The sequence below is a fragment of the Phyllostomus discolor genome, chromosome 8, assembly GCF_004126475.2.
Source record: "Phyllostomus discolor isolate MPI-MPIP mPhyDis1 chromosome 8, mPhyDis1.pri.v3, whole genome shotgun sequence".
Lineage (NCBI taxonomy): Eukaryota > Metazoa > Chordata > Mammalia > Chiroptera > Phyllostomidae > Phyllostomus > Phyllostomus discolor.
In genome coordinates, this window is record NC_040910.2 from 69,020,512 (window position 1) to 69,039,491 (window position 18,980).

Here is an 18,980-nt window from a genome sequence, read left to right on the forward strand (position 1 = left end):
CTGCAAGTTTCCTTTTAGGTAACATTTCCTGTAAGGTAACATTTGCAGGTTCCTAGGGTTAGGAGATGGATGTATTTGGGGAGTTGTTTTCAGTCTGCCACTGGGGTAACTTCCAATGCTTGGTGAAGAGAAAGTTTGTGTGAGAGGAGGTTGTTAATCGAGTCCCTCACTTCTCAGGTGTTCGGAATGCGTGGGAGTGGCAGAACTTGAGCAGCTCCTGTTGCAGGTCTGAGGTCCTTAAGCAGTGGATCTCAGATTTGGGGGTTCTCCGAGTTCCATTTTTTGAGGGAATGTGCACAAAGGACAGAGGCCCAGACCATAGCCTACTTCAATGGGCCTGGGCCTGTTTTCTACTGATTTCCCAGGTGACTCTGATCCTCTGAGAACCATTGCTTCTAGTAATAATCTCAGGGATTATCTGTGTGCATGCATGTGGGAGGTGGCGATTCTTGTCTCCCGTGAGAAGTGCCAAAGCAGGGCTGCAGACGGGAAGTGCTGGAGAAGACCAGAGGAGGGGCCAGCCAGTATAGTATCTGCAGAGAAACTGCCGTCTGTGCCACACCTGGAAGGCAGGGGAAGGTGCGACTCCACCAAGAAGTAGAGAGAGTGCTAGAATCAGAGGGGAAGGCCTTACAGCAACACCGAGGTAGGAACGTGCCCGCCACGTTTGGGGACGTGGAGGCCACTTGGGACCATAAGGGGCAGGGGCAGGGGCAGGGAATTGATTAGGCAAGAGGAACATTAGCAAGATTAACCTTCTTGTGTTTGCAGGGTTGGCCAGAGGGTAGAGGCAGGATTCCGTTTGTAGTACTGTCAGGGTGGAATGGATGAGGCCTGGAGAGGGGTGGGGAGTGGCAGGGAAAATGGAGAAACAGTGACAGCTATGAGAGATGTAAGAGGAAATACAAACATGACAGTGGTGCAACAGTCAATGACTACTAATTGAGCAGAGCATGTCAAGGCCTCCACTCCACGAATGCAGGAGGAGGGGCTAGAGAGAGTGTGGTGGTGAGCAAGGCAGACAAGGTCCCTGATCGCAGAAGAGTACTTTGGGGTGAGGTGACATGGTGGCATTAGGCAAGAAGCAAACACAAATAAACAAGAGAAGCATTGGCCAGTGCTGAATGCTGTGGAGGCTTAGACTGGTTCCTGTGACTGGGAATAACCCACTGGCAGCTTCTTTAGACTCGGTGTCCAGGGATGGCCTCTCCAAGGAGATGACATTGAAACTAATGTCTAGATCCAGCCATGGGGAGAAGTGGGGGAAAATACTTCGGGCGATGGGGGCAGTGAGTGCAAAGGCTACAAGGAGGGACAAAACTTGCACCCTCCAAGGAAGAGCTCGAGCAGCCCCGTCCACATGTGACCAGCCACATGTGACAAGTGAGCATTTGAATTGTGGCTAGGGGGACTTAGGAACTGAATTTTGCATTTTCATTTTAGCTAACTTTAATTTCACATTAAATAGCCACACACAGCTAGTGTCTACTGCAGGAGCAGCGCAGAGCTAGCAGGGCAGAGTGGCTGAAGAGAGAATGGTGTATAATGATGCGAGATGAGGCAGGCAGAAGAAGGCAGTGCTTTGTAAATTAGGCTAAATCGTTCAGATTTCTTTTTTTCTAAGCAGAGTGAAAAGTCTTTGGGTGATTTTACTAAGGATTGACATGATCTGATTAGTGTTTTGTAAGTTCATTCATTCTGGCTGCCATATTGAGAATGAATTGTAAAGGACAAAAAATGGAACAAGGCGGCCAGTTAGGTCATTGTAACGCTACAGGGGAGTGTGGGTGGTGCCGTGGGAGCAGGGTGGCAGCAGTGGAAACAGAAATGTGGGTGGATGCTGGCCAAATTTTGGTGGTAGAACCAATTGCAGTGGAGAGAGAGTGAATGGGGAAGGTGGAAGAACTTGATGATCCCAGAGTTCGGGCTTAACCAAGAGGATGGATTGTGGTGCCATTTGCTAAAATGAGGCATGGGGAGCGGGTCTTGTTTGGTTTTGCTTTGTTTTTGGAAGTGCAGCAGCTGGGTTCTTTTTTGACTTGTTAAAGATTCCTGCTGATCATCCATATAAAGATGGCAAGTAGCCAGGGGGACATGAAAAAGGTCAGGGCTAAAGCTGTGAATCTAGGGTCATCAGGAAATAGAGGGTGTATAAAGCCATGGAATAGGCTCATACCACTAAAGTGAGTGAGTACATAAAAAGAGAGGGGTAGGGGGCAGGGGGTTGCTGCAACATTTAAGACTGGGCATAGGGGGAAGATCTGGAAAAGTGACTGCTGGAGAAAACAGGTGAGATGCTATGGAAGCCAAGAGCAGTCACAGTTTCCAGAAGGAGGCAGTATTGAATGTTGCTGGCTGGCCAAGGCCCCTAGAAGAGTTCAAGGCACCCTTGGATTTGGTAACTGCATAGAGGTCACTGATGACATTGGGAGAGCAGACCCAGTGGAGCGGGCAGGAGAGCATTAGATGTAAGAAAGTAGAGGTCACTACTATAAGTAACTCTTGGTGAAAATATTTGCTGTGATGAGAAGTGGAGGAATAGGCAGGGACTGGAGGACTAGAGATCAAAAGGTATCTCTCTCTCTCTCTCTCAAAAGTAGGTGTTAATGCTGACAGGTAGAAAGCAGGTATAGGTTGCCTTAATGGGAGGACAGCTTTTTAGTCACTCGTGGGAGGGAAGGCTGAGAACGTGGGCACTGATGTGGGTGGGATGGAATTCGGGCAGTGGGTTGATGAATCGTTGCTGTCAGATTGCTTAGGAGTAAGTGAGGTGTTAGTAAGTCTAGTATCTGAGAAAGACCATGAAATAGTTGTTTTGAAGTTGGAAAACAAATCCACAGGACACCTATAGTAAGGTTGCTAAGCCGCCAAAGCTGTGCTTCTCAAACTGGAATGTGCAAATGAATCCCCTGGGGATTTTTGAAAATATAGATTCAGCATTTCTAACAAGCTTCCAGGGGGCATTGATGCTGTCCTTTGCCCCCCATTGAGAAGCAAGTCTCCACAGCCCTTCTGCAATGGGAAGCATAGGAAGACACACAATTTCCTAATGTGTCCAGGTGATGTTCACATTATTTGTCCATTGAACTTACATTTAGGCAGAGGAGCAAGAATTGGGTACCTATTTGAAACTTACAGCCATCCATTTAAAGCAAGCTGCTCAATGTTAGGATTATATGAGGAACTTTAAAAAGGGATCTGGGAATTTTGATTTGAGTGAGATTCTGAATTAATTGTGGTGGATCCCAAACACCTTCCTTTTTAAAAGCTCCCTTGCTGATTCTAATGTTTATCCAGGCTTGAGAAGCACAGGTTTAAAATCCCAGGTCAAGGGGATGGAGTAGGTGGCCAAAGTGGGGTAGAGGCAGGACTGCCCCTAGGATGTGTGGGTCCCTGTCAATGTTAACATTTGAGTCTCCCCAAGTCAGCATAAGGCTATTCTTAGGGGCTCAGTCTTATAGAGTCCCACCAAAGACTGTGTCAGCCAGCAGGAGCAATGTGCTCACCAGGCTGCCCCTCTGGAATCTGCACATTGTCCTGGATGACCCTATTGGCACAGTGCAGAACTCCTCAAGGCATCTGGTCTGCCTTACATTTGGGGTTGATGGGTGCGAGGACCCATCTGGGCCTGAAGAGGGGGCCATTCAGATGGTTCTGCCAGCCCTTCCTTGCTGGTACCAGGTACTTTAGAAAATGACAAAGCACGCACCCAAATGGTAGGGCCTCTTGAGCCATGCAGCCCAGTCGTGGTCAAGGGTAGAGGAACAAAAAGGTTGGAAGGCTGAGAGCCTTGACAAAAGTCAGGGACTAAAGCATTTCTTCACATGGCAAGGAGCCAGTGCCTCCTGAGCCGGCGAGGATCTGAGGTCTGTGAACAGCCACAGGAAGGCACTTGGATGCAGAGTCTCCTCCACCCGAGCCTTGTGATGACTACAGCTCTGCCCAGCACCTTGACTGCAGCCTCAGGAGAGACCCTAGGTAAGGCTCAAGGTCCGGGCAGACTGCACCCAGGTCCCTGACCCATAGAAACCATCAGGATAAACATCTGTTGTTTGAAGCCGCTAAGCTTTGGGCTAATTCATTACACTGCAATAACGTATAACTAATAGGAGAGGCAAAGGCAGCGTCATCAGAAGTCGTCTTTCCTCTGTGCTGGCTTCATTTTCCACATTAGCAACCTCCTCAGAAAGATTCTGGAAGCTCTCAGTAATTCCAAAAAGAAAAAAAGGATAAAAATCAGTGTGCAGCTTTTAAGTGGAGCCTAGGGTGATATGGTTGGGAGGTGGGGTCAGCCCTATGCTAAGCATAGGACTAAGAAAGGAATGAGAGTGGTACCAGAAGGAGAATCAAGGCCGGTTGATTCCAGATGGTGGAGAATGGAAATCTACCCAAAGTGGTAACTGGTGAGATAAGGAAGTGCTGGAATCCTGGATGTTAGCCTGGATGAGACTTGAGAGAACTGATCCAGTTTTCAGGCAGAGAGGGAAGCCAAAGGCTTAGTGTTGCAGAAGTCAATGGAAAAGTCTCCAGGTGATGGCAAGGACTTCAAGGGGACAAGGTATGAGGGCCAGGGGAGGCCTGCGGGAACAGTGTTCCCTGCTCTGACTGTGTGAGGGAGGATGTGTGCCCACGTCCCTGCCAGGACAAGAAGAAGGGACCTCCATGGTGAGGACACCCAGGCAGGCAGGTAGGGACCATTCCTCGGACAGCACGATTTTGATCATCTGTGCCGATAGGAGACAAAATGCAGCTTGGGCTAGAAACATAATGGAATTAATCACAAAAGGCAAGGCTGCAAGGAACCCTATGAAGTACTCATTTCAACAACCATTATACCTGAGTAATTCTACCAAGCCTTCCTTTAAACAAAAATTTCTGTTTACTTCTTCTGAGCCTTTAGAACCTCCTCTTCTCTGTCTTTCTTCTCCAATGTAGGTGCTAAGGAGCTGGGCTCACAAGCCAGGAATATTCCTCAGACCCAGCAGGAGGGGAAAGCCCTGCCTTTCATTGTCCCTGTCACAGGCCATTTGGTATGAAATGGAGGCTGAGAGTTTCCAGTGAGTTCAGGAGGAAGTTAGCTGGTTGCGCTGCGGGTCTGGGGTGTGCTCGATGTGGGAGAGTATAGCTCTGTGGAGAAAGGTTGGGCCGAGGGCTCTGTGTGGACTGGCCTCCTGAGATAGTGGCACAGGTGCTGACCTCACTGAAGTCGAAGTCATGTAGAGTCCATTTTCCTTTCAAAATCAGGTGCTGTGTTTGTGCTGGCTGCCCTGCCTGCACTGGCCCTCTTTCCTACAGCACTGGTTGCCCCTACCCCCCTGGGCCTGCTGGGGGTGAGAGGATTCAGCTCAGGCTTGACCATCCAGATTGGCCACCTAAGCCAAGAATGCTGGGGGAAAAATAGGTTGGAGCAGGAATTCAGAAACACAGCTCATTCCTCACTTTCAGCACCTACGTGGGAGGGCTGCCTGGCCAGAAAGTTTTACAGAGCTCCTGCCTGCTTGGCCTCAGCGTTTATGGTGGAAACCTAGCAGGGCCTTCTGCACTGCCAGGCCCTTCTTGCACTGCTGGGCCTGTGGAACCTGCTCCCAGGAATGTGTCCTGGGCTGGTGTCCTGAGTGCTGTTTGGTAAACAGGGGCGTGGCAGAGGGAGGGTGGGACAGGCGTGTCCCCAACTTCCTCTGCTTTTTCCAGTGAGTCACTTGACTGTGATTCAGGCAAGGGCCTCAGAGATAGGTCATCAAATCCAGCAGGCTTATTTTATAAGCACAAGGAAGCAGGGCTTACAGAAGGTCCTGGGAGCAGTTAGTGGACACAGGATGCCCATTTCTCACCTCCGTGCCTATGGCCACAACTCTGCCCCTCAGTTAAACCTTCTTTGATCATTTATATTCAGGAGGAGGGGAGTGCCTGGTGATGTGTGGCTCCCACAGCCCTGCTGACCCTTGTACCTTCTTGAACCCTGCCTTTTACTCTTTCTCCACCATCTTGGTCCCTGGGATGAGAAGCCCTGGCCCACCTTCAGCAAATGAATGTCCTTCCTACTTGGTGCCTAGACCATCTATTCACCCTGTTCCCCCGTTAGGTTCATTCTATATAGTGGAAGCAGTGTAAATATTGGAGCAAAAAAGTCACTAAAAGGCAGCTTGAGAGAAGGGAAAGGGCAAGGGGCAGCCCCCCGACCCCCATCTGGAGTGAATGGGGAGTCGTGATTAGGAGAATCTACCCTCAACTGAGGAAGCCACCTCCTGCTTTCCTGGTCAGGCTGGCCCAGAAATTCCTTGAGGTCCCCAGGAATTTCTTACCCCCAGGTTGCTGTTCCTTCCGAGAGCTCTGTCCACCAAGTTGCTCAGAAGGTTTCACTGGGGAGGAGAGAGGGGCAATGGGAGGTGAATGGGAGCTTTGGGCAAAAGGAAGCGGGTCCCTCCAGACCTACTATACCTACCTGCAGTGTTGGCTGAAGGCTCGGAGCCCAAGTGAGTTTCTGCAGTTCTGAAGTCACAGGTTTGTGAAAACGTGAAAAAGCAGGCAGCCTGGAAGGGAGCCCCCGAGCTGGCTGAGGCCAGTGCTTGGTGCCGGGACACGTGCCCTCCTTCACCTGACGTCCATGCCTGGCGTGTCCTGAGTGGTGTCTGAGCACACTAAATGGAGAGTCTCACTTCTGCTCTGCTCCTGTCTCCCATTCCACGGAGACAGTGTGCACTGAGCATCTCCTGGGGAAAGCGCAGAGAGGATCCCGGTAACTCCTGCCGTTTTAGCTTGTGGTCTTGTTCCGGGAGTGGTTTTAAACAGGTCATTGTGGTAAACCTATGGAACATGTTACAGGGCCTCAGAAAAGGGTGATGAGGACCTCACAGAAGACAAGGCAGCTCCTCTAAGAGGAGAGGATCCCCAGAGGCCGGAGAGGGAAGGGTTAGGGCTAGGGCCAGGGAGTGGTGTGAGCCAAGGCACAGGGGGACCGGAGGGGTGCTTGGGTACTAAACAAAGGAACTTGCCTTCACAGTGTTTGTTTTGGATGGACTTAGGAAATGTTTGACCTGGCATGGCTGAGGGGTGGGGTGGGGGTGAGATGATGAGGCAAGAAGAGAAGTTGTTGCCTTGGGGCACACTTTCTGTTCTAGCAAATGTGAAAATCCAGCTCAAAGCTGCCTAAGCAGAGAAGGGAATGTGTGGGCTCCCCTGCAGTACTGTCCTGAGGTCAGGATGGGTCCTTTCTCGCTCCAGCTGCTTGCCTCCCACACATGGGGCCAGCCCAGGGTGAAGACTCAGGCAGCCTCAAACTGGCGTCCTCACGGCTTGGAGGCTCTCAGCCAGGGAGCTGCTTTTTCCAAGTCCCAAGATGAAGCCCCATAGAATCAGGCAGGCTTTCAGAACCGGACACTGTGGCCAGGAGGATGGAATCTACTAGAAGCCTGGAGAATAGGCCCTGACCCTGCGTCCTGGGGGTGTGTGGTGTTGCCCACGCCTCAGGATGGAGAGGTATGGCTCCCCGAAGAGAAATGGGGTGCTGGTGGTATGAGAAGGCACTGGGGGACGGGCAGGCAGAATCAACAGGTATTCACCACTGCTTCACCAGAATGTGGAAGGTCCTTGAAGGATTCGTGGATTTTGTTTTGCATACAGTGCAGGGTCTGTCAGAGGTTTGTTTTATTTTTTTAATTAATTAACTTTTTAGTGAGTGGACACAGACATGGCAAACAGGCGAGGGACTGGTGGGGGGGGGGGGCGGAATTGGGAGAGATATTGGTGTTTGAATAGATAGGACATGGGAGTTCCCCTCCTTGCCTTTCTCCCAAATGTGACAGTTTTCTTCTGATTTTACCACTTGTACTAGCAGGGCCTTCACCAACATCTGGGTGGCAGGAACGGCAGCTAGAAACGGGTCCCCAGGGTTGCCTCTTACGGACCTAGTTCAGACTGAGAGGTGAAGTAAACCACCCTGTGAAACTTGTGGTCTTTAAAGGCCATTTTGGAAGGGACCAAGTGTGGGGAATTTGATAAATGGAAAAATGAAAGACGTCAGATTTGGGGTTTGGGCTTCTGGGAGCTAGGAATACAAATATAAACATAAACATAAGTTTATGGCAGGGAGTGTTTGGGGAATGGAATTTGGCTTTGGAGGCGTTAGTGGTCTGCCCCTCTGTGGGAGAATGTGGTTTATCAACAGGAGTTGGGGCTGGAGTGTGGATCTGGGAGTGATCCACAAGGATGCAGATGAGGGGCTGCAAGGGGCGATCTTTGCTGTAGGTTAGGGATTAGCAGCCTGTAGCCCGTTCTTTGTTCCAGGACTGCGGTCTTGGACCTCCTTTTACGTCCTGAGGAAGACAGAGCCAACAAAGAGATGCCTTCACATCTGCAAGCTGGTTTGATGCACTCAAATGCCCTTCACTTAGTCCACAGGTTAAAAATGTGTTCCCACTTCCCTGTAGATCAACTGTTGCCATATTGCTGTCCTTGTGTTCAGATAACCCTTATTTTACTTAATTAAAGCCCTGAAGTGCAAAAGTAATGTAATAAGTATGCATGTATAAGAAAAAACACAGTATATATAGGGTTTGGTACGGCCTGCGGTTTCAGGCATTCATTGGGAGTCTTGGATTGTATCTCCCTCAAATAAGGGGATCTACTTTTTTTTGTTGCAGCAGTGGTAAGAGACTAATACAGTGAGGATTTGTCAAAGTTAGTCTGTTGAACACTTGCCTGCCAGTTTGCCCCTTGGAAAAAAGTAATCCCTGGTCAAATAGCTTAGAACCTTGAACAAGAACATTCATGCATTCAACACAGTTTGAGTGCACATCTTTGACACATTAGTCCCTGTTCTAGGTACTGGGCATTTGTAACAAAGTCCCTGCCCTCACTGCTTAGGTTCTACTAGAGAGACCAGACAGTAAAAGTAACCACGGGATGTGGCATCAGGTGAGAGGGGTACTGTTTCCCCTCACAGAGCAGAGGGTAGCAGGTGGTGCTATTTTGGATGAGGTGGACAGGAGGGGTGTTTGGCTGCTAACATCTGGACAGAGACCCTAATGCAATGAGGTAGGGAGCCTATGGTTATCTACAGTAGGAGTGGTCTGGGGGGAGGGCAGGTGAATGCGCCTATGGTTATCTACAGTAGGAGTGGTCTGGGGGGAGGGCAGGTGAATGTGCCTGGGCCAAGAGGTGGACCTGCACTTGGCCTCTCCACTGTGTCTGGACTGGAGGAGGGAGGAGGAGGGACGGGGGCCATCACACCACTGTGGACTGGACATGGGCGCTTACACCAAGGCCAGAGGGAGTCCACTGGAGAGATTTGATTTGAAGCATGATGTGATTTTTTTTTAATTGTGATAAAATTCACCTAACATAAACATAACTATTTTAAAGTATACAATTTAACAACAATTTAGTACATTTGCAATATTATGTGACCACCACCTTTGTCTAGTTTCAAAACATTTTCATTGCCCCTAAAGGAGACTTTGTACCCATTAAACAGTCAGGGGCCATACTCCGCACCCCCTATCCCCCTAGTGCCTGGCAATCACCAGTCTGCTCTTGATCTCTGTGGGTTATCTATTGTGTTGTGATTTTAGCAGATTATCTCTGCTAAATCTCACCTCACATGTGGGCACTCCAAATCCTTAGCCAGAACCTGAGGACGTGAACCAACTTCGAGATCCTACAATGCAGTGACTTTGTGCCGGAGGCTAAACCACCATCCTTCGTGCAAATGTTCCAGCATCTTTGGGAAACTGGGTGTCCTGGTGTCACTGATCTGGAATTCTCCATGAGGCTCTGAAAGCCAAGAGTAGGCTGTAAAGTGGACCTAAGTTCTTAGGCGAATTGAACTTCCATGAAAGTTAGTTGACCTGAAAGAGTCAGTGCAGGAAACCTGCCTCATTGGCCTCATCCAGATTTTGAGGAACTGCTTAGAGTAGAGGTTCTCCATTGTGGGGTGTATGTGCTTGTGTTTCTGTGCGTTGTGAGGTGTGTAGCAGAGACATGTTTTTTTAAAGGTTTTTATTTATTTATTTTTAGAGAGATGGGGAGAGAGGGAAAAGAGAGGGCGAGAAACATCAATGTGTGGTTACCTCTAGCGAACCCCCAACTGGGCAACTGGCCCACATACAACCCAGGCATGTGTCCTGACTGGGAATCGAACTGGCAACCCTTTGGTTTGCAGGCAAGGACTCAATCCACTGAGCCACACCAGCCAGGGCTGCAGAGACATGTTCTTAATAATTCTGAAGTTTGCACGAGAATTTTTTTTTCCACCAATCAGCACAAACTCAAAATATCCCTGTAACAATACACTCTGTCTTTTGCATTTCATTCTGGTATGTTCTTTCCTCATTTTCCATGCTACAACTTAAAATCCTTTGTTTTTATTTTAAGCAAAAGTAATAATGTACATGTGGTTAATAATAAAATCAAATCGTACTGAAGGGCCCAGAATGCAAAGCGGCACATTTCCGACTTCTCCCTTTCCGGCACTTTTTATTTTTCGCTCTCCTGGCAGTTGTTTCCAAAATTTTAAATGAAATGCTAAGATGTTTCAAGATTTGTTAACTTTAACACTGTCTGTTGGTTCCCTGTTATGGAAGTTGAGGAATTGTTTACACTATATCCTGCCTCCCTTCCTTAGTTTTCTCCTCAAACGTGAGAGGTCGCTTCTTATTTTTACTTCCATGAGCCAGGCCTTCCCTGACACCTGGGTGGTAGGAACAGCCACTGTAAACTGATACCCAGTGATTGCTTTTGAAGAACTTCATTCAAACAAGGGTTAAAATTAACAGTGTCGTGGAACTTATGGTCTTTAAAGGCTTTTTTTTTTAACTGTGCGTTTTCTTTCTATGAACCTTGGGAGGAATTTCTCCTAGTGTTAGGGCAGGAATGGTTGTGTTTCCCTGAGCAGGTGGCTTATTTTATCTTCAGGACACTAAGGAGCATGTAGCCAAGCACGCTTCCCTCTCTGTACTCGCTGCAAAGCTTGGGCCAAGTGTGGGGCCCACTTCTTGTGCTGGAAGGTCGGATAGAATAGGCCCCCGACCTCACCCAGCACTCATCTTTTTTCTGCTTCGATTTCCTCTTCCTTTCACGTTGCGCTCTGGGCGTCTGGGTCAGGGAAGAGGCAGCACACAGCGCAGGGACTGTCGCTAATTCTCTTCTCCACTCCTGGCTGTCACTGAGATGCTGCACTTCGCGTTGCAGCCTCTCCCCGCTCTGAAATGGGACCTGCTGAATGTGATGTTCCCTCTCCGGGTTTTGTGCCCACACTGCACTTTCCCCTCAGGAGCAGCCACTCCAGAAATAGGACAGCATGGCAACTTGCCCTGCGTAATTAAGGGTGATTTATTTCTGTTAGAGACACCAGGCCTTGTGAGCGTTTACCTTGAATCCCTTCTGAGTGCCGGGCTGAGCTTGTAAAAAAGATGTTCGACAATTAGTGCCACATGGAGCCACTCTGCCGCCTGGACCTGCACAGATTTAATGAGAGTCGGCCAGTGGCCAAGGAACTTGTTGTTGGGACACTTGGGTCCCCCTTTAGCTGAACCTCTCATCACCTCAGCTTAGGGGCTCAAAAATATCGGAATGCTGGTGCCAAGAAGGATGGTTGCCAGCAGCCACACTGCCCAGGGTCTTGTACTTACCCCTCCTTCCTGCCTTCAGACCATGGCCCTTCTCCCTGAGACCCCTGACAGAGCTGCAGTTTTGCTGGCTCACTAATTCTTCTATTTTTTTAAAGCAGCACAGCCTTTTTCCCTCTTATGAACTGGCACTGACCCTGGTACAGTTCCGCCTCCATAGCTGGGTGGAGCAGGTCTGCTCTGGGTGAAGCTCCAGCAGCCCTCCTGCCCAGGGGGCCCTCCTGGCACCAGATCCTCAGGGTCCTCTTCCCCCTCCCTCCCTCCTTCTGAATATGCCCCCTAGTGTGCTGATGCCTTTCGTCATTTCCAATTACTTTATAGAGGATTCCCAGGGACCCATGGATTTCAGAAGTGAGAAGGGCATCCAGATCCACTGCCTCCATTTCTCTGCAGCACAGAGTCCTGTGGGGCATTTCAGAGCTTAGTGGTGGCCGACTGGCTGCCTTCGGAGACCATGAGGCTTGCCGAGTCAGTCCTCTTGTAATGACGAAGGCTTCCGAACCGTTTGAGGAAATTGTTCAGAAAGCCCTCTTCATTCATGTATTGATTGTACATAATTCAGTGAACGTTTACTGAAATTCTGCCGTGGGCAAAGCTTGTCTGCAGGGTGCTGTCAGCCATGTAGACACCAATGTAGATGCTTGGCCACCGTGTCCCACAAGCTGACATACTCCTTGCTGAGCTGGGACAAGCACGTGCCATGTTCCCTCAGAAGCCTTTGATGATAAGTGCTATTGAGGTGGTGTTGATGAGCACCCCTCAAACGTCCTGGTCCAGCTCTTTGGTAATCACATCTTTGGGGAGAGGGCTGCCTGCTTAGTAGAATCGGGGCAGCTGCACCCATGTGCTGCGGAGTCTGTGTGTATGGACCTCCTGGGAGGCCACACGGAGCTCACTCTGAAATCTGGGCAGGTGGGGTATCTCCCTACTCCTGACTCTCCTTCTCCGATCATTTGCCCCTTGGATTTTCCCCATGTGCATACAAACCTCTTGACTGACTCTCAAGCAACTAAGCGAGAACCACAGGATTTCCCTTTGGTCAGAGGGGTAAAAACTCCTTTCATGTAACCACTGGGTTTTAGGGACCTTTAGCAGTGTTTGCTGGTGCCCTGTCAAGCTCCTTTGTTAAACTGAGAAAATCATTTAGTAACTTGGGAGCCACTCAGAGCTCTCCAGGTTGGTCAGTAGGGGGCAGGGTGTGGTCCTTGCAGCTCCTAGGTCTTGTCTTCTTTCAGGGGTCACTGGTGTTGGAATCTCCAAGGCATCTGTGCCACAGCCCAGCCCCCCTCTCCTCTTGTATGGGTCTTGGAGTAGCTATGGTGCACTCTTATGAGCTGGTGGCAAAGGATACATGGCCCCAGCTCCCAGAGCCTCAGAGGGACACAATAGATGCTATCTATCCTCCAAGGGACTGTCAGTGGGAGAGTGCACTCATTCTAGGCTGATTAGCTAATGACTTTGGATTGGGTTAGTGCAATGCCAAAAATGTGAGTCATTCAGTTACAGGTATGGACGGCAGTGAGCATGCTCCGTTGCCATGGAAATGTGAACATGTATAGGTCTCAAAGCACAAAAGAATTCACTTCCACTGCTTTGGTATGTGGCCGCTTCGTGCACTATTCCCCAGGCACTGGCCCCTCTGCTCTCCCTAATGTTCCTCATCCCCCTCTGCCACCCCACCTAGCGTCACTCTCTCCCAGGTGGGTGTCCTAGTCCAGCATGTACTGTGGAACCCCTTGCCACTTTGTCGGGGTAGCCAGCATCCTGTCATGCCTCAGATACCTCACTTGAAGTTTCAGTGACCTAATTATGAAGTAGGAGAAGCAGAAGACCCACTACTTTCTTGAGGTGAGGCACTATGATAAATGATGAGGACTAAGGTTTAAAGTGGGACAGATTTGGCTCAAGTTCCTTCTCTGTCGCCTATGAGCTCTGTAACCTTGAAAAAATACTTTTCTCCCTCTTCAGTGTCCTCAAAGATAAACTGGGATAATCCCTACTTTATTAGACTATGGGAAGGACTGAATTTAAGCACATCAAAGTACTTGGCATATCCCTTAATAAGAGATCATTCTCATTCATTTGGTCTCCCCACAGCCATTGAGGTATTGGCTTTGAGGATCCTGAGCAGTTCACCAGGTGGCTGATGCTCCCAGGGACAGCTGTCTAGAAATCAGAGCTCTGGGCTATGGGCCCGGTCCACCTTGCACCAGCTGGGTGATGTGTCACACAGGGTTCTGTGGTTGCAAACAGCCAAAACTGATTCCAGCTGATGTAATCAAAGTAGAACTTATTGCAAAGACACTGGAAGGTCACAGAGTGGGTAGAAGGCTGAGAAGACCTGAAAACATGGAAACGAAGGTGCTGAGCTGAGGGAGCCCAGGAGGTAGGGACATCAGGCACAGTCTTAGAGCATAAACTGTGTGGTCAGGTTTGCTTGGTTGTGACGGATTAACTCTGCCTGTCTGAGCATCTGGAGGCAAGCATGGGTCACACACCTTCGCCCTGTGACAGACAAAGGAGCCACCTGGGGTCCCTTGGGGTTTGTAGTGGGAGGGCCGGCATCTGCATGACTAGCCTCCTGGAGGAGGTGCCCAGTGAGGGAGAGAGGATTCCCTAAAAAAGTAGTGGCACTGTGGGGATGGGTCGAGGACACTGGGCAGCTGAAGCAACAAATGTCTGCTACAATGCTCTTGAACAGACCTCACTGTGGGCTTCTTTTCTGGAAAGGAGGCTTGAGCCAGGTGTTCTCAAAGAGCCCCCTGGTTTCTAATAGGGCTACTCTAATAAGGAAACAGACACCCCTTCCACTGGGAAGAAATAGAATTAGCATTATTAGTCTTCTGAGTTGTTCATTCTCCCCCTGAAGCCTCTCATTCCCCCAGAGACCTAATTAATAACCAATATTTTATAAAATCCAGTTAATTTTCAATAAAATTTGCTTACAGAAAATTAGAGGTTATAGCAACTATATCTCACATCCATAGTTTTAAAATCAACTTTACTGAACTATAATTTATCATAAAATGAAATTTACCCATTTTATGTGTACAGGTCAATGCCTTGACAAACACACGCACCCCTGTAACCAACACTTTACTCAGAGTTTAGGACATCTTTCCAGAAACCGCTCTCTTGCCCGTTAGCATTCAGTCTCCCACTCGTCTCCCCAGGTCACCTCTGGTTTCTGTCCTGTGGACTAGTTTTGCCTATTGTAGGATTTCATAGAAATGGATCGAACAGTACATACTCTTGGTTCCTGTTGCACAAGGCAGCATCTGAGACTCGTGCATATTGTTGTATTAATGGTTCGTTCCTTTGTATCGCTAAGTAGAATCCCATTAGTTGAACCTACTGTGATTCGCTTTTCCATTTGTCAGTTGATGGACACGTGGGTCATTTCCAGTTTTGCGCTATGAGTGACTCTGCGGAATGTTAGCATGCCAGTGTTTCAGGCGTGTGTGCGTGTCTGCTGCATAAATACCTAGGAGTGAAATTGCTGGGTCATAGGGTGAGCATATGTTTAACTTTATCAGAAATGGCAAAACTGTTTTCTGAAGTGGCCACTCCACTTTACCCACCACTCACAGCAGTGTACATGAGCTTCTAATTATTTACCTTTTTACCTCTGTATTTTTGCAGCCATTCTCATAAGTGTAAAGTAGATTTTCACTGTGTTTTTAACTTGCATTTTCCTGAGGCTTAATGATGTTGAGCATTTTTCATGTGCTTATCACATGGATTTGACAAGTATTAACATTTGTCAAATGTCAATCACAAGTAACACATTAGTTGGCATTAAAAATCCTTGTGTGTTCCTTTAATTCTGTTCCCTTTCTCCTTCTCTCCCTGGAGGTAAACACTGCTTTGTGGTTGGTGTGTCTTTTCACAAGCATTTAATACACAAGCATGTATTAGCATATATGAATCTAAAAGAATATCCACTAATGTTTTTGTGTGTTTTTAAACTGACATGAAACATGTACTTGTCTTTTTGTGATTCACTTTTTTTCATACCTTATGTTTCTGAGGTTTATCTATGTTGATACAGATGGAAATGGTTTTACCTGCTGTCTAGTTTTCTAGCGTGTGCATATTACACAGTTTATCGTTGTTGGGGACATTTTAGGTTATTAGAAGCAATCCACAAGGCTCACCCTTGCACGGTCTCGGAGTGTATTTGTGCATGTTCCTCTGGGGCTGGGCACTCAGAAGGGGATTTTATGGATTGGAGTATGGACCTCTGCATTTTGCTAAATGGTGCCACAATGTTTCTCAAAGAGGTTTTGTAAATATATATATACACTGCCACCCACAGCGTTGGAATTTCCATTCCCCTCGCCAACATGTCAGATTTACTTTTGCCATCTGAGGGTGTGAGATATCGCACCTTGGATTTAACTCTCTTTGCACGTCCTTCGTTGCTGGTTGAGGTTGTGCACATTTCCATATGTGTATTTGTGTTAGGGTCCCCTCTCTGCTGTGTTTCCTGTTCATACTCTGCTGACTTTTCTATTGGGTTGTGTTTTAATCATTGCTTCATCCTCTCTCTCTCTTTCTTTCTCTCTTTTATTTTTTTTACTGTGTATCTAGTCAAATTTATTGATCTATTACTTTATGGGCTGTATTTTTTTATGTCTCATTTAAGAAAAGTGTTCTTATACCGAGGTAATAAAATGGTCTAAACTATTTTCTAAAAGTTTTAAAGTTTTGTGTTTGACATTCAGATCTTCGTTCTACCTATAATTTCTTTTCTATTGTTCACTTTAAGTTAGGGACCCAATGCTACTTTTTTCTGAGGCGCCCATTATCCATTACTGTTTATTATTTCTTAAATCTATCCTCTCTACGGATTTGATGGTCACCTTTGTCATATGTGACGTTTCTTTCTTGGCTCTTCTGTTTCATTGGTCTATTTGTAATTTCTGCTTACTCTTTTAATTATTTTAACTTTATTAAAAAATCTTATTATCTTATGCAAAAAAGTCCTCATTCTTCAAATTCCTCTTGGATATATATATATTAAATATTTATTTGTTTATTTATTGTTATCCTCACTTGAGGACTTTTTTTTTCATTCTTTTTAAGAGAGGAAGGAAGGGAGAGAGAGACACCAATGTGAGAGAAAAGTGTTGATCAGTTGCCTCCCATATGTGCTCAGACCAAGGACCAAACCTGCAACCTAGGCATGTGCCCTGACTGGGAATCGAACCCGTGTATGCAGGACGACGCTCCAACCAACTGAGCCACGGCAGCTAGGGCACATCTTGGATATTCTTGAGAGCTGCTATTTTGTGTGAATTCTAGATTAGCTCTCTGAGGTCTATGAACAACTCTGTCAGGATGTTGTTGAAATGGCACTGCATTTTGAGATTAGTGTGGAGTGAAAAGGCATAATCAAGCCTTTAGTGTAGAACAAATTGTATCTACCCGCTTACTTAGGTTTGCTTTAATGTATCTCAGTACAGTTCCATCCTCTTCTTTATACTAAAGTCCTGAACTTTTCAGTTACATTCACTCACGGCTAACTTAGTTTTGTTGCTCTTGTGAATGACACCTTCAACTTCTTTCTTTTCAAATTTAATGTTTATTTTTATCAAAGTGACAGAATTTTAAAAAGTAGTACAATTCCCCTACCTCACTCCATCCCCAAGCCCTTCTTCTCAGAGGCTACCACTTTAAAAAAAAATATTGATTGATTTGAGAGAGAGAAAGAGTTGTTGTTCCATTTATTTATGCATTCATTGGTTGCTTCTTATATGTGCCCTGACCGGGGATCAAACCTGAAAGCTTGGTGTAGCAGGACGATGCTCAAACCAACTGAGCTACCCAGCCAGGGCAAGTCTACCATTTTTAACTCTAAGGCTTTATCTCTATTTTTCTGAATAATATATTTATAGTGTTATTTCTTACCCCACATCCCAGTATCACACATTGTCTATTAAACTTATTATTGTAGAAAATTAGGAAGTTAAACCTGACTCTCCTACCATTATTCTGCCCCCTCACCCATGTGCGTATCCCTCTCCTTGCCTCAAAATAGTGACACCATGAGGTTCTGCTCTGCTGGAGTCTGGTGTTCCCATTGCATGTCTGTGTAGATTAATTATGGCTGAGCTGCTTATTGGTTTCTGCTTCTTTGATGGAACACTTTTTTGTTTTCCCTAGTAATTAAAGAAATTGAAATAATAAAAACAGTTGTGTATTTTTTTTAATTTCCTGGTGTTCTCTATTTCTTGTACCCGTTCTTCCCTACACTCTTGAGCAGACCTGTAAAATTCCCCCAAACACCATCAACACATGAAGCCCTCTATCAAGGCTGTTGTTTTCACTGGATGGAAGAGCCTATTTGCTCTGGTTTCATTGGTCTCTTTTCAGGTCAATGGTCAGCTGTATCTTGGGATCTTCCTTCCCATCATCACATTACTTTCCTTTGCTTCTCTTCTGCTTTTGGCCACTTCTTGGATCTCACATTTTTCCTCTTTCTTGTTTTTTTTCCCTTGTTTTGTTGGAACACACATTTCTTTTCTTTGTTTTCTATCCTCACTCAAGGACATTTTCTCATTGCTTCTAGAGAGAAAGGGAGGGAGAGAGAGAAAACATGTGAGAGAGAAGATGGACTGGTTGTCTCCATTCATGCCCCACTGGGGGATCGAATGGGCAGGACTATGCTCCAACCAGCCAAGCCCTACCTGCCTGGGCAGGAAATGGGTCTTATCTTAAGCCTATAAGAATATAATCATTTGCCTACTTGCCCTGTTTTCAGAAAGACTACATACCCTGCCCTCTGGTGTCCCTCCTAAGCCCAGGAGCTCTGAACTTGTTTCCCTCTGAGTGTTGGTCTGCCACTTCCTGCTATGGGGTAGTGGAAGTCACTTGGTGGTCCAGGGTAGGGAGTCATCTAAGAAGCAATCACCGCTTCCATTTTAAATATCCACCTTGTACATACCTGTGCCTGAGAGTCTTCCTGGGCCTCTCTGAAGTTCTGCTTTATAAATTGGCTTCTTTCTTGTTCATAGCTCCCTCAGGTATCATAAAGATTTCCATTTTCTCCTCTATGCTAAGTCACTATCATTTATCCATTTGTTTTCAGATGTCTAAAATTTTGTGGATATGTCTCATTTATTGTCAATTCCTATTTCATTTTTTTCTCAGCTGCAGCTCTGTACCTATTTTTTTTCCAGCCATTTCTAGTGGAATTTCAGGAAAGCATTTTGATAATAACCTCTTTTTTAATCATTCATTTTAAACTGAAGTATTACATTTTATGATTGTTGCTTATATTTAGGAATGAATACTGCTCATTTTTTAAAACAGATCTTGAACTATCTTATTAATTCTGAATGTTTGTAGAAT

General features: G+C 46.8%; 1 protein-coding gene across 2 annotated transcripts in view; it reads left to right on the forward strand.

Annotated features, from left to right (window-relative positions):
• GAS7 (growth arrest specific 7) overlaps positions 1-18,980 on the forward strand; it is a 207,048-nt gene that overhangs the window by 61,607 nt on the left and 126,461 nt on the right. Inside the window, exon 1 of one of the 2 annotated variants that reach the window (XM_036032995.1) lies at positions 626-646. The exons of the other annotated variant lie outside the window; for it this stretch is intronic. The gene's annotated coding sequence lies outside the window, so the exon portion shown is untranslated. Of the gene's footprint in view, positions 1-625; positions 647-18,980 lie in introns of those variants that run through there. 2 annotated transcript variants of the gene reach the window in all.